The sequence below is a fragment of the Ictidomys tridecemlineatus genome, chromosome 1 (assembly GCF_052094955.1).
Source record: "Ictidomys tridecemlineatus isolate mIctTri1 chromosome 1, mIctTri1.hap1, whole genome shotgun sequence".
NCBI classification, from domain to species: Eukaryota; Metazoa; Chordata; class Mammalia; order Rodentia; family Sciuridae; genus Ictidomys; species Ictidomys tridecemlineatus.
In genome coordinates, this window is record NC_135477.1 from 220007800 (window position 1) to 220023047 (window position 15248).

Sequence of the window (15248 nt, forward strand, 5' to 3'; positions counted from 1 at the left end):
GGTTTCAAGTTAATATATTTGAGTACATTAATGTTTGATTGTGCCACATTTCCAATCTATTGGCAGAGTCATGCTTCTGAAGAAAGGAACAAAGTTGCCTAGTGAAGCCTGGATGCTACAGAAGTTTCCTCCATCTACATCAAGCCAAACTATGGGTTGTTGTCTTGGATGGTGTGAGGCCATTCCATTCTGGCAAGGTGGTCATGAGTTGGATGATTGAGAAAAGCAAGTCCTAGAATACAGGGAAATATTCATTGTATTATCTCCCGATCACTGTTCAAATAAGGAAGGATTAGATAAATTCCATTCATTTGGGTTGGTTTCTACTAAATTAAATTTCATTTCCTCATTTCTAATTCTAAGAAGGATGCCCTTTCTTATACTCAATACTAAGCAGAGTTACTATGTCGAAGTCTTCCCCATTTTGGTTAAGTTAGTGTGTCAAGTTGTTTTAAATTATTTTCCTTTCCCTCCTAGTCATAAGACTATATGTTTCTTAGTCTTCTTTACAGCTAGGTATGATCATATCACTGATTTGTAGCCCATGGAATCAGGTAGAAGGGCTGAGTTATTTCCAGACTTGTCCAAAAATACCTCCTGTGCTAGTCTCAAATCTCTCTTCCTTCACCTGCTGACCTAGTGCAATGGGTTTCATGAAGCTTCTAGATTGAAAGAGCCTTGGTTCCTGGGTCACTGCTCCCAGAAGAGCTGCCCAAGAGAACTGTTTGTCTAGGAATAGCTGAATGGAATCCTTGCATTTGTGAAAAACAGTCTCTTATTGGGGTTAGTCATCAAGATGTAGGATTTTTCAATTTAGTCAATTAACCTTCCTGTCTTTCATATTAGGAAGGAGGAACTGCAGATATCTACAAATATCTGACAAGTAGTATTTGGGGCTTCAGGTTTGTTTGTTTGTTTTTTAATAAAATGTGTTGTTTCTAAAAATAAAATTATGCAAGTCTTTGTGTATTCATTCTAGAAAAATGAGAAAGAAGAAAGTTAAAATAACTTTAAATATACCATTTATTCTTCTGGACTGTATATAGATATGTTTCCCCATAAAACTAAGCTCATCTATGTTTAGTATTTTATAACTCTTCCATTAGCATTTAATGTAAACATTTTCATCAGTATCATTTTTAGTGACTTTATCATCTAAGACTCCTTTATTTTAACCTTAAGACTTTTCTTACAAAACAAATCCTGCTGTGAATACCTCTATACATTAATGTTTGTTCCCATCTTTATTTTCTGAAGATAATAGTCATTGGAATGGAATTGCTAATTTAACTAGTTTAAACTAGTTAAATTTGCATCAGTGGTTTGATTATTTAGTTAACAAAAACTTCCTTAAAGTCTGATGATTTCAACTAGACACCAGAGCTATGAAAATATGAAGGGTGTTTATTTATTTTAGGATAAACTCACAGCAAACCATAAGTTTTCTTTTTGAAGATTTTAACATCTTGGTTGGTAGATTTCATAAATCATTTATTTTAAGGTATCCCAGCAGTGCTACACATATTTTAGTTTCAGGAGTGACTCCCTGCTCCCCTGATAGCATTTCTATAGTCTGACTGACGTTGTGCAACTATGTAGGCTACACATGGTTGCAAAGGCTCTTATCTTCCATCTGCAGTATATGTTGTGTTGAGTGTGATTAACCCAGCCCAGCCCATGGATGATGTATATGCCATTGACAAAGGTCCTCTTGGGACGATGAGTGACCTTGCGATTAATACTCTTTAACAGTTGGTTTCAAAGATGAAGAACAATGCAAATGGTTAGAGATAGATAACAGGTCATGTGCTCAGTTGTTGGCATATGCAAGAGATATTTTTGGAAATATAGTAGTCAAGAACATGCTTCTCTAAACATTTTTATCTAGTTTACACACAAATATTTTCAAAATATTATAGATCCTAACAGGCAATTTAAGCCATTTAGATGGATAGATAGGCTCCTGAAGATAGATGGTATAAGTGCTTCCCAGATCCCTTATTTTCAAAAGGGTAAAAAAATGACCGCGGATCATCTGCTTGATAAAGTTGTACCCCTTTCATATCAGTGTTTGTATCAGAAGACACAGTGTGAGATGATTGTGTTCTATCTACAGCTTCTTGGTAAGAAAGATGTATGATTATGTTTTTGTTTGTTTAAAACAGCAAACTGCTTTCTTGCAACTGAAACTCAAATAGATTTATTTATTGATCTTTGGAGTATGAAGTATTGAGGTGAACATAAACTACAAGTAGAAACTATAATTTTATTTGGGTCCTTGCCCAAGGAAAAAGATGTAACTAAATTAACGTTGAAATTATTTATTGGCTCATGACAATAAGAATAGGGAGCCTATTCCCTGAAATTGGTAGCTTTGTTCATGCTACCTTATTCTTGCTTCCGGAAAAGATGTTTTGATGATCCTGAGGGTCTTCATGACTGAGATCATATGTCTCCAAATGGAATCTCACCTACATTTTTCCTGATTAAGATACATCTCTTTCAGAATAATATCTCAGCATTCAAAGCTGGCTCTTTTTCTTCTGCTAAGGAAACAATAAATCATGCATGTAGACTGTACTTTCTAAGTTTAGGATTGTAAAGACTTTGTTAGCAGTAGTACTTTCCAGAGTGGGGAAAACAGAACCCCAAATCTATGGCCCAGGCCTTTCACATTTGATAATGTGATCCTAGCATTCCTTTTCTTTGTTTCAATCAGACCATTTGACCAATGCCTTAATAAATACTCTCTCTCTCTCTCTCTTTCTCTCTCTCTCTATCTATCTCTCTACACACACACACACACACACACACACACACACACACACACACACACACAAGATATATGTGCATATATTTACTAATTAATTTATACTTTTACACCAGCCACTTGGAATCCTGCAATTTTCATAGCTATGTTGAGCAACTGTTAAAACATTTGGTATCAAACAAATCACTATGTCACTTCAAGTCTAATTTCTACTATTAAATAATATGTTAACTTATTGATTTCTAGGATCTTTCAGTTTCTAAATTCTATGATTATAAGAAAGGCATTTATTTATTCATTAATTCAAGAAATACATACTGAGCCCACAATGTGTGGCAGGGATCGTTTTGGGTGTTAGTGACACTGCAAACAATTTCAAGTCTAGTTCCTTGATTTCCAATAGTGTCTTAGGTAAGGTATATGAGATTAAGGGCTGGATTGACTGGAGCATGAGAAGTTTGACAAAGAACCCCAGGTGATTCGGATACTCTTGTCCTCTAACAGTTGAGAATTTGATGTCCACTCAGAAGAGGTTGACCACAACAGGCCATTAGGAAAATATTTTTCCCCCATAGATTCAAGCTGGATGCCAGCCTACATTGCATTACCGCAGTTTTTCCTTTCTGCTATGCAGTGTATATATAAAGTATTATTTTAATCAATGTTGAGTTGCTAGTCTTTCAAGGCATAGGATTTCATTTGTATGAATGCATTAATTACATTGTCTGTGATTCCTGTGTGACATCAGGGAGTTAACTTAGGGACTTATCTGAGAAATGGCTGGTTGAATAGAATGTCCTTTGACTTGGACCCCTCTTGGCTCAATTCTCCATGGTTAAGAGGGGGAAGGGAAAAGCTGGACATGACAGCTGTCAGCTGTGTGGGTGCAGCTGCTACAAATGCCTGTGGCCATTTTAGGGGGTGAGGGCTTCTGAGGCATTTTGGGGCATGTAACCATACCTCTCCAAGAGCCAGAGTAGCCCTCACCTATTACTCCCACCAACCCTTGAAGTCTTCCTTTTTCAAGCACACACACACACACTTACCCACATACCTGTATGCTGATGGTTACCTGTTGCCATTTTCCTATCCTCATCACTCATTCATCAGTCTCTTGATTCTTTAATTCAGTCACCGATTTCTTCATTCCACCATTTATTCATTCTCTCTATATGCCACTTCCTTTTCAAATCCTTCCAATTCAGACCTCATTTGAGCTGGTCCCCGCCTCTCTTGCTCCTTTCCTAATATCCTCCCTGCTGCTTTGATGCCTCTGATGGGGACTGCTCACGGGTTTAGGAGGTCAGGACTAGCTGCCTGGAAAGACCTCTGTGGTTTGGGGACATGTACAAGGTGGCACCAGGGAACAATATTGACTAAAGGTCAGTTGCAAAGAATACTATATATACTTGAAGTCTTAACACACAGAGGTTCCTAAATTTTTCTTTTCTTCTCTTCTAGTGGTCCTAGTGGTTCTGTGAGGCTACCTCAGGGATAGTACACGGGAAGGGATGTTCTGGAGTCTAGAGATGCCAGTGTGCCTGGTACTGTGTCATGCAGGGGCCACAGAGGCAGTCAGAGATCCCACAGCCCACTGACAATTGTTAGTCCTCTTTTGTCCACTCAGGAATCTGAGTCCTTCATTTTTCTTCTATTCCAGCTCAGCTACAGGCAACTCTCCCAGAGGGCTCACTAAGCAGCACCTACTGTGTTCCTGATACCATCTTCTTTAACGCACCTCATTTTTGCATCTGGACTTCTATCTTTGAGCTTGTTCCCAATAACCTCCCTGTCTTCTCTTAGAACAGAAGTATCCCTTTGCTTTGCCAGTCCAGCTCCTAGGGACCAGAGTCACGAATAATCTCATTGCTAAGACTCTTGGCTTAATGTCCTGGACTTCTAGGGGTAATCCAGCTTAAGCATGCCATTCCCATGTTTCACACACCTGCTGGGACCCTCTCTTACTCCACCACTGCTTCTTGCACTTGCCTTATAACATACACAAAGCCAGAATTAACTGCAGCTGCAACTGCTTAGTTCCTTTTCCCTCCCTTTTGTTTCACCCCTGGGGACCAAGATACTTCAAGTCCCGGTGCTTCCTCCCCTTCCATCCATCTGTAAGTATTGCTAGGCCTGGCTGAGCCCCACAGAGTAACACAGGCAATAGTCATGTGTGAATTAAAAGTTATGGCATTTGCTGTTCTGTAGATTCATGCCACAAAAAGAAGAGCCAAAACTTGAATGAGAAGTGAAATTTCAAGACCCCGTGCTAATCCTCTTCAAATAAAATGCTTCAAAGCAAGAAAAAGGCAAAGTGTTATCTAGTTTCAATATTTCTCCATTTTACGTTCTGGAACATACCTATCAAAGAGTCATTAGGCCATATCTGTGCAGCTTCCTTATATGTCAGCTGTCCTAATAAATATGATTATTTTGAGTTGTTTTTTGTAAATCATTCTGATGTTTTCAAAGGACCTATTTAGTAGCAGGGTATCATTATGGAAAGAGTTCAAGGCTGTTTCCTGGTCCTGTCTCACTGAAATGTATAAGCTATTTAAATTTTGTGAAGAATTAAATTTGTAGGAATTGGTTTTCCCATCTGTGGAATAGGAATACTATTTCTCTGCCTGCTTTGCAAGGTTATGAAGATCATAAGATAAGGCCCTTTATACAAATGTCAGATATGGCTCTGAGAATGCAATAGTGTTAAAAGCCCTCTCTCTCGCACACTCTTTCTCTCTCTCTCTCTTCTATCTGTATTTTATATGTGGGTGTTTAAATACATATTTAAAGCTGCTTTTTTGTTGCCAAAGAAATTTATTTTAGGATATTTATATATCTTTGAAAATCGCCTTTATATTATCATTTTAATGCAAACCATTTTGTGAAATAGGTTGAAAAACATTATTTTTTTTTCTATTTTATGGATGAGAAAACCAAGGTTAAGAAAAGATAAATATAGATTTTTACCCAAAATACTGCCGCTAAGCGGTGGAAAAAGGGTGAGAAGCCAGATCTCCTCTTTCCCTGGACCAGGCTTCTTTTGTCCTCTCACTTGCTCTAACCATCTCTAACATTCATGTTCCCCTTTAGTCAAGTTTCCTCTGTTCAGGGCAGAGGAGTGAGTTCTCCATGCCAGCAAGGGGGTGAGGAGCTGAATGCTAATGGATGGGTGGAGTACTGGGCTCTCTGGAGCAGAGGGACAAAGTGGAATTACAGAGGGAGCAGAGTTCAGGGACTAACCAGAGACCAATTGCCAAAGGCATTTAAAAAAAAAAAATCTGAGTGGGTAAATATACCAGGTAAAAGCTATACACGCAGATCCTGATCAAACCAACTGTGATTAATGTAGCTGTAGTAGTTGAGAGTCAGGCTTAGACACAGGGGGATCTGGATCAATTTTCTGGGGAGGCATCTGTTTGCACTTTTTTTAAAAGGCTAAGACCTAACTCTCAGGATGTGTCCTTCCTCATCTAAAAGGCCCTTCACTCATTTAGTCAGGCCACATGCATGCATCAACACAGATCATTGAGATGTATTAGGTTCTAGAGAACCAATGATGAATTGACACATAAATAGTTGTTGTTCTTCTAAAACACTGTCAAGCACAGGGTCTATACCTGAGCACTACTGGCATTTTATTGTAGGGGAGCTCCTGAGTGTTGGAGGATGTTTAGGATATCTGGCCTCTACTCACTGGAGACTAGCTCCACTTCTCCAGTTGTAACAACCAAAAATGTCTTTAGACATTGACAGATATTCCCAGGGGAGAGCAAGGGAAAATCACCAAGGCTCAAGAATCATTGATCTAGAATTAATAATAATTAACAATTACCAAGCACCACATTTGGCACAACCAGTAAAAAGGCCCCTCTTAAACAATTCTTCAGATCTTTGAGTTCTCCCATTTCCTCCTTAGCCCATAAGCACAAATTACAGGGGCACACAGACCACCTGCAAGGAAGCACTCTGATTTACTTGTGTGCGTCTGCTTACTGTGACACATGTTGACTTGTCCGATTACTAAAAAGAAATTGTGTTTTTTCCCAAACTTGTTCATGCTTATTATAGTAGTTACAATTGTGCAATTTAAGGAGTATTTAAACTGGTTAAATGTGAGTGTGAAGAGTTGTTCCTAAGAAAATTAAGTGGAATTCTTTGGAAAAATAGGATAAACAACTTTCCAATAAATTAAATAAGGACAACTATAAAATTGCAGAGAAAAAAAACCTGCAAAAATCTAGAAGATGTGAGTTCTTGGCACACATTAAGGAATTCCAAATCTGGAAATTTTTATTAGGTAGTTAAAAAGATGTGAAGAACAGCTAGCAAATCATTTTCAAAGAAATGTCCTCCATAAAAATGCATAATTAAATGTATAATTTATATGTTTTAAGTTTAAAAAAATGCTTAATTTATATATGGTATTTGATGATACTCTCTTTTTAGTTTGTCAACCAGATACCTATACTTGCTTTGGATGGGTAGGATTCTGTCATATTACCCTCATTTTAAGATGAGAAGCTGAAAAAGAGAGAACAAGCCAGTCATTCAGACTGTTTGAACAACTGAATGCAAAACATGGCTATCAGGCCAAATCATACAATTTAAACCAACAACATAAATGACAAAATTAAAAAGGAGAATTGGAGAGGTCCTTATATGCCATGTTTTCTCAGTTTGTCCATGTGGTACATATTGTGGCTTTAAAAACCATGAAGATGATGGGACAAGGAACCGTGTTTAAGGAACTGGTTCATCCATGAATGAGATAGTTACAAGGATTTCCATTTTATGGCAAATCAAGGCAAATTCAGTATGCAAAACCAGATTCTGACATAGTATCAAAAAATATGCCACTTTGTTGACACAGAAAAGGAAAAAAAGCCAAAACTATAGAACAGACTGCAACAACCACAAATGACAGGCCTGGTCAGGAAATAAATTTAGCTAATGCCCAAGGAAATTCAAAACCAAATCTTTAGGTTCTTAATTATGCTCCAAATGATATGTTATTTTTTTAAACATTTTTTTTTTTTTTTTTTTAGTTTTAGGTGGACACAATATCTTTATTTTACACTTATGTGGTGCTGAGGCTCAAACCCAGTGCCTCATGCATGCTAGGCGAGTACTCTACACTGAGCCCACAACCCCAGCCCCACAATATGTTATTCCTTCATAATTTACTGTCAGAGACTAATGAGGTAATGTTATCCATGCTGTTTAATCAGTTTCCTGGTTTCAAGGAAGTATGATTGGTACCTGGGAGACATGGTATTGATTGGTTGAATGTGAAAACGACAGGCAGCCTATAGCTGGATTTAAGATCACATTGTCCTGTGATATTAATTAGAACTTTGACAAGGAATACCATTTGGAGTAGTCATCTTTAAAAGAGTTGGTATCTGGGGCTGGGGATGTGGCTCAAGCGGTAGCGCGCTCGCCTGGCATGCGTGCGGCCCGGGTTCGATCCTCGGCATCACATACAAACAAAGATGTTGTGTCCGCTGAAATCTAAAAAATAAGTATTAAAAAAAATTAAAAGACTTGGTATCATTTATAGCATTTGTGTGGGTGACATTGGTCAGGTTATTCTAATAGTTAAGGATAGGAGAAGTGAGAGTGAAAAAAATACAGATATAACTTAGTAACTAGATGACATCTAGGACACGGTAAGCCTGAAATGAAGTCTGGGTGTGCTTGGCCATGGTTCAAAGTTCTGAGGATGAAGACATGATTTCCAAATGCTCCCTTAACCCCTACAAAGATGCCCTTGATTACAATAAAATTAAAGATTTCTGTTCAGTCAAGACCGTTATGAACAAAATTACTAGATGGGAAGTTGGGAGATGTTTGCAATGTTGAAGACCAATAAGAGTTCAATATCTAGAACATACAAGGAATTCCTAAAACCAAGAAGGAAAAAAAAAACTAATTCAAACATAAAAATCAAAAAAGTGTGCAACAGGCAATTGACAGAAAAGGAAGACTTAAACCTAATCAGCATTGCCGAAATGATCAATAATTTTAGGAAGCAGAGAAAAGAAATGTAAAACAACTAAGAGATGCCATTCTGTACTCTGTAGGCCGGCATAGAGCAGCTGGATAATGCCCTGAACAGGCAGGGATCCAGGGTTCTCTCCATTTACTCCTGGAGAGAAGACAGCCACTCAGAGCATCTGTTCTTACTCTATGATTCAATAATTTCCCTTCTATGTGTACATTTCTAAGAAATCTTTGTTTTAGTCAGCTTTTTTGTTGTTGTTGTTGCTGTGACCAAAAAGCATGACAAGGACTATACAGGGGAGAAAGTTTATTTTGTTTCACAGTTTCAGAGGTTTATCCCATGGTTGCCAGTTCCGTAGCTCTTGTCTCAAGGTGAGGCCAAACATCATAGCAGAAGGGTGTGGCGGAGGAAAGCCACTCAGGACATGACAACAAGGAAGCACACTGAGCTCAGCTCACCAGGGACAAAATATGAACCCCAAAGGCACACCCTCAGTGACCTGCTTCCTCCAGTCATACCCTGCCTGCCTACATTTACCACCCAGTTAATCCATATAAGTGGATTAATTCAACGCTCAGGTTAAATCTCTCATACCCTAATCATTTTACTTCAGAACATTCTTGTATGATCTCACACATGAGTTTTGGGGGTCACCTCATATTTAAAACATAACATCTTTATACAATTTAGCAGAGGATATTGATATAGTATTATGAGTTAGCATGGGTCTTCTTAGAAACAAATGCCAAGATATAAATTAAAGCAATTTAAATGTACAATGATTTTCTTAGTAGAAAGGACCCGTAAGCACAAACAGGGAGAGGGAGGAGACCTTATTCTACAGTGAAAGTCTAACCCCAAGTGAAAGAGAAATGGAAAAAAGATTGATGGATTTATTCTAAAGAAGTTCATTAGGATCCACCAGGAAGTCCTCAAGTCAAAATAAACTGTGAGAGGAATCCTCTGTTTCCCAGGAATGGGCCTGTCTTAGTGTTCCTGCTATCTTTAGTCACTGACTGGGAAGAGTCCATGTTAAAGCCTAGCCTCAGGTAAAACCCAGAGATGGATTTCAGAGAAGTATATTAGCTGGGGCCTTTAGTCAGTTGCAGTTGGAGGTCTCTGAGGCACGGTTTCATGGATGCCACACATTATCTGAGGTAACAAGGAGAAAGTGGCAATCTGTATATCAATCACAGGACCAGGGATAGGTAATGTAGGACACACCAGTGAACAGTTTGAAGCAAAGAATTAGATGTACACCTAACAGCAAGAATAGGTCTTAAAAGCAAAGTGCAGAGCAAAACAAAAAGAAGAAGAAGAAGAAGAAGAAGAAACAAAATAAGATAGCCAATACAAAAATATTCACCAAATTCAAGATGTGTATGTGTGTGTGCGTGTGTGTGTGTATATCTCAGTAATTCAATATGCAAGGGTTCACATGTCTACCAAAACTCTAATTATGCCAATTAGAATGGTTAGTAGTGTTAAATAAAGGAATTTAATTAATTTAAAAAATTAATTAAACAAAAAAAAAGGAGTGTAAATATAGCTGGGCGTGGTGGTACACTCCTGTAATCCTAGAGGTTTGGGAGGCTGAGACAGGAGAATTGCGAGTTCAAAGCCAGCCTCAGCAATGGGGAAGCTCTAAGCAACTCAGTGAGACCCTGTCTGTAAATAAAATACAAAATAGGATGGGGATGTGGCTCAGTGGCTGAGGATTCCTGAGTTGAATCCCTGGTACCAAGAAAAAAAAAAGAAAGAAAGAAAGAATAAAAGAAAAGAAATATAATTAATTAAAGAAAGAAAAAGCCCTTACCTAAGATCAAAGAAGAGAAAGTGTCTTGAACTGAGTATAAGTAACTCACTTTTCTGATTCTAAAGATCTAAACAACAAATCAATCCAACTCCTGCCTCCTCCCAAATCCTGAACACAGAACCAGCCTCTTTGGAATTCTTTCATAGCAACAACTATAGAAGCATTCTTGCTCTAAAAACAGAAGCTGTCTACATAGAAATACACAGAGATACCTACCCAATCCCTGGCCTTTAAATTCTGCTGGGTCTATCTGTGTCTTATTCTGCGGCAAACACAGACCCAGCAACAGCAGCAGCACACAATACCTAGTCTAGGAACTGCTTCAAGCTACCTGCTTGTCTACTCTCTCTCTCTCTCTCAGCTTCTCCTTTCTGGCTAACTTCTGGGTTCTCCATTCCTGCCCTGTCTTTGTTCTTGTAATGGTTTTATTAAAATATAATTATCATTCTATACAATTCGATCATTTCAAGTGTATGATTCTATGACTTTACTAAAAAATTATTTAAAGTTGTAGACATGTGCAACATCAGCACTGTTAAAATTTGAATATTTCATTCATCTCAAAAAAGAAACCCTGTGCTCTTTATCTATCAGTGCCCAATCCCTCTATACCTGTCTCACCTCCAGCTCTAGGTAACCACTAACCTACCTGCTGTCTTAATAGGTTTGGCTCCTTTGAACATTTCACATAAGTGGAATTAAACAATATGTGATCCTTTGTGACTGATTTCTTTCCTGTAGCATGACATTTTCCATATTTATCCATGGTGTAGCATGCATCAGTACTTCATTTTTAAAAATATAATTGAAAAGTGTATTATATGAATATAACACATTTTCTTTACCCATTCTTCAGTTAGTGGACATTTATGTTGTTTTCACTTTGGGGCAAGTGTGAATAATGCTACTACGACATTTGCGTACAAGCTTTTGTGTAGGCATGCTTTTGTTTCTCTTGGGAGAATACCTAGTAGCAGAATTGCTGAGTCATATCATAAGTCTATATTCAACATTTTCAGGAACTACCAGACTGTTTTACTAAGCAACTGCATTATTTTACATTCCTACCATCATGATAAAAGGGTAACAATTTTTCCACATCCTTGCCAACATTGGTCATCATTTTTTGTTATAGTCCCCTGGTTCTTGCTATATTGGCTCCTTAGCCATTCTGCATCCATTTGTATGCTTCCTTGATTTTAGGGCTCTTCAGGGCTTCCTGTGAAAGGCATCCTTCTTAACATTAGCAGAGTTAGCTCTTGGCTTTCTCCATTGCAAAAAAGGGATTACAGTTGATGAGGTTCTCAGATTCTACCCCCAAAATAAAAGAGTAGAAAAAAAGGAAAATCAAATGTTATTGACAGTTATTTTAGACCTGGTGATGGTTAATTTTATATGCCCACTTGACTGGGCTATGTGATGCCTAGGTAACTGGGAAAACATTACTTCTGGATGTGTCTATGCAGGTGTTTCTGAAAGAGATTGGCACCTGAATCAACAGACTGAGGAAAGAAGATTGTTCTTCCCAATGTGGGTGGGCATTATACAATTTGTTGAGAACCTTAAAAAAAAAAAAAAAAAAAAGGTAGAGGAAGGGCAAATTTGCTGTCTCAAACTCCAGATATCTATCTTTTCCTGTCCTCAGACCCTGGAGCTCCTAATTCTCAAGTCTTCAGGCTTAGAGTGAATCACACCACTGGTTTTCCTGAATCTCCACTTCTAAAATGCAAATCTCCCTATTAGCCAATTTGCATAACAAATCTTCTATCTACCTATCTCCCTTCTTCCCTCCTCTTGGCTCTATTTTTCTGGAGAATCCTGACTAATAAAACCCTTTTCTTTCTCTTTTGTTCCAGTTATTGGAATGACAGGTTAAAGGGTCCAGGAGGGACTGACCTGGGAACAGCAGCCATTATGGAATTCTAACATGAGAGTGACAAGGATGACAGCATGGCCCAGCACAATTACCAGTTTTCAGGTGGATTCTCACTCATTTAAGATTTCTAATTTTTCTGAAAATAAAAAGATAAGGAAGAGAAGGGTCAGCGTTAGACATGGTATTAATAAGTCCCAATTTTTATTGACAATAAAATTAATGACTTATTATATATATTTTTAGTTGCTGATGGACCTTTTTTTTATTCATTTATATGCAGTGCTGAGAATCAAACCCAGGGCCTCACATATGCTAGGCAAGTGCTCTACTACTGAGCCACAATCCCAGCTGGCTTATTCAGAAACAACTATTGGCAATTCTACCATTTCTATGCGTTCCAGACTGCAGAGTCATAGTTTAGGGTGAAACAGATTTCACAATTATCACAGTTAAAGGAGAAGTTCTATCAACATAGAGGAAAAAAATCAGAAAAATCATGGACTGCATTTCTGAATAATCCTCCATAATGAGGCTAGGATCATTTAACTAGAGGTTTTTACCTTAAAAAATTGACTTGGGTCTGTATTTCAAAAGTGTTTTTGAATTTCACCCCAGGAAACTGTATTTAGTGAGTACACTCTCCTAAAGTAACTATTCTTTATACAATCTTTTACTTAACAACCATTTTAATTTAGGAATAGATTAAATATTTTTACGAGGTCAGTGTTTTAATTGCTAGCATTAGTTAAAACACAGTTAACCATACTTAAATGTATCTTAGACCTATTGTTGAAGTACTTTTATGAGTAGACATGATCAGGAAATACATTCCCAGTCTATTTAGAATTTAAATATAAACTTTTAAATAATAAAACCTCTTTTTTTTTTTTTTTTTTGGTACCAGAGATTGAATCCAGTGGTACCTAACCACTGAGCAACATTTCCAGCCCTATTTATTTATTTATTTATTTATTTTGAGATGGGGTCTCACTAAGTTGATTAAGGCCTTGCTACATTTCTGAAGTTGCCCTTGAATTTGCAATCCTCCTGTCTCAGACTCCCAAGTCACTGGGATTACAGGCATATACCACCATGCCCAGCTTAAAACATGAAACCCCTTGAAGTATAATTCACATACACTTAAGGGTATTTTTTTTGTATGTAGCACTAGGGATTGACCAAGGAGTGCTGTACCACTAGTTACATCCACAGCCCTTCTTACTTTTGTATTTTGAGACAGGGTCTTGCTTAGTTGCCAAGGTGGTACAGTACCCCTTGGGTTCAAGTCTTACAACCCTCCAACACACAAAATCAATAAATATAATTCAACATCTAACTATAATACAGATGAAAAAACATATAATCATCTCAATTATGTAGAAAACATACATGACAAATTTATACCCATTAATGATAAATACTCTCAGCAAACTTGTAATGAAAGGGAACATCCTCAATACAATAAAGGACATCAACAGGAAACATGATACTTAGTGGCTGTATTGGTTATCTAAGTATTGCTGTGTAACAAAGTATCTCCAAAACTTAGCAACTTAAATAGTAAACATTTATCATCTCACAATTTCTGGGGGTTAGGAATTTGCAAGTAGCTTAACTGGGTATGTCTGGTTGAAGTTTTCTCATGAGAATATAGTGAAAATGTTGGCTAGGGCTACAGTCTTAGGAACATGGTTTGAACATGGCCTTTGGTAATTACACACCATCACTTCCACCAGAATCTATTCATTAGAATTCAGTCACTAATTACAGCCCACATTCCAGGGAAGAGGAGAGGAATCTGGCTGCTTTTTTTTAGAGAAGAATATCACAGAAATTATGACTACATTTTGAAATGACCACAATGGCAAAAGATAGAATGCTTCCCCCATAGGAATATCAAGAATAAAGAATAAACACTCTGAACACTTTTATTCAACATTGTCTTAAAGGTGATAGCCATTGCAATAAAGCAAGAAAAAAAATGAAGATATATGGATTGGAAAGGCAGAAGTAAAACTGTCTTTATTTATAGATAATATGTTTGTAAATGTAGGAAATTCTAATTATTTTTTAAAATCCCATTAAAAAAAGAAATAAGTTGATCAAAGTTGTAGGATACAAAGTCAATATAAAAAATTTAACTGAACTTCTATTACTAACATCAAGCAATTGTATAATAAATTTTAATGACATTTAAAATACTGTCAAAAAATAAGTATAATACTTAGGGATGTTTAACAAAAGATGTGCAAGACCTGTAGATTGAAAACTATAAAATATTAAGTCCAGTTCCAAATAAGACTTAAATACATGGAGAAATATGTCATTTTAATGGATTAGAAGACTCACTACTGTTCATAGTGTAAGTTTTCTCCAACTTGATCTATAGGTTCTCATAATCTCAATCAAAAGATTGGCAGGAATTTTATAGAAACAGACAAGTGATTCCAAAATTCATATGGAATTAACAAAAAACATAGAATAACTAAAATAATTTTGTAGATGAATAAAGGAGAAAGGTTTATATCACCTGATTTCAAGTTTTATTATAGATCTATAGTAATCAAGTCAGTGTAGAATTGTCATAAAGATAGATATATGAAACAATGAAACATAAAAAGGAAGTCAGAAATAGATGTTTGATTTTTGAAGAGGCTTTTTTTAATATTTATTTTTTAGTTGTAGTTGGACACAATACTTTTATTTTATTTATTGTATGTGGTGCTGAGGATCGAACACAGGGCCTTCACGTGCTAGGTGAGCACTCTACCACTGAGCC

General features: G+C 37.0%; 1 pseudogene; it reads left to right on the plus strand.

Annotated features, from left to right (window-relative positions):
- The first annotated feature begins 7351 nt into the window (after positions 1 to 7351).
- Positions 7352 to 8123, plus strand: LOC101977064 (U2 small nuclear ribonucleoprotein B'' pseudogene; annotated as a pseudogene).
- Positions 8124 to 15248: the final 7125 nt, after the last annotated feature.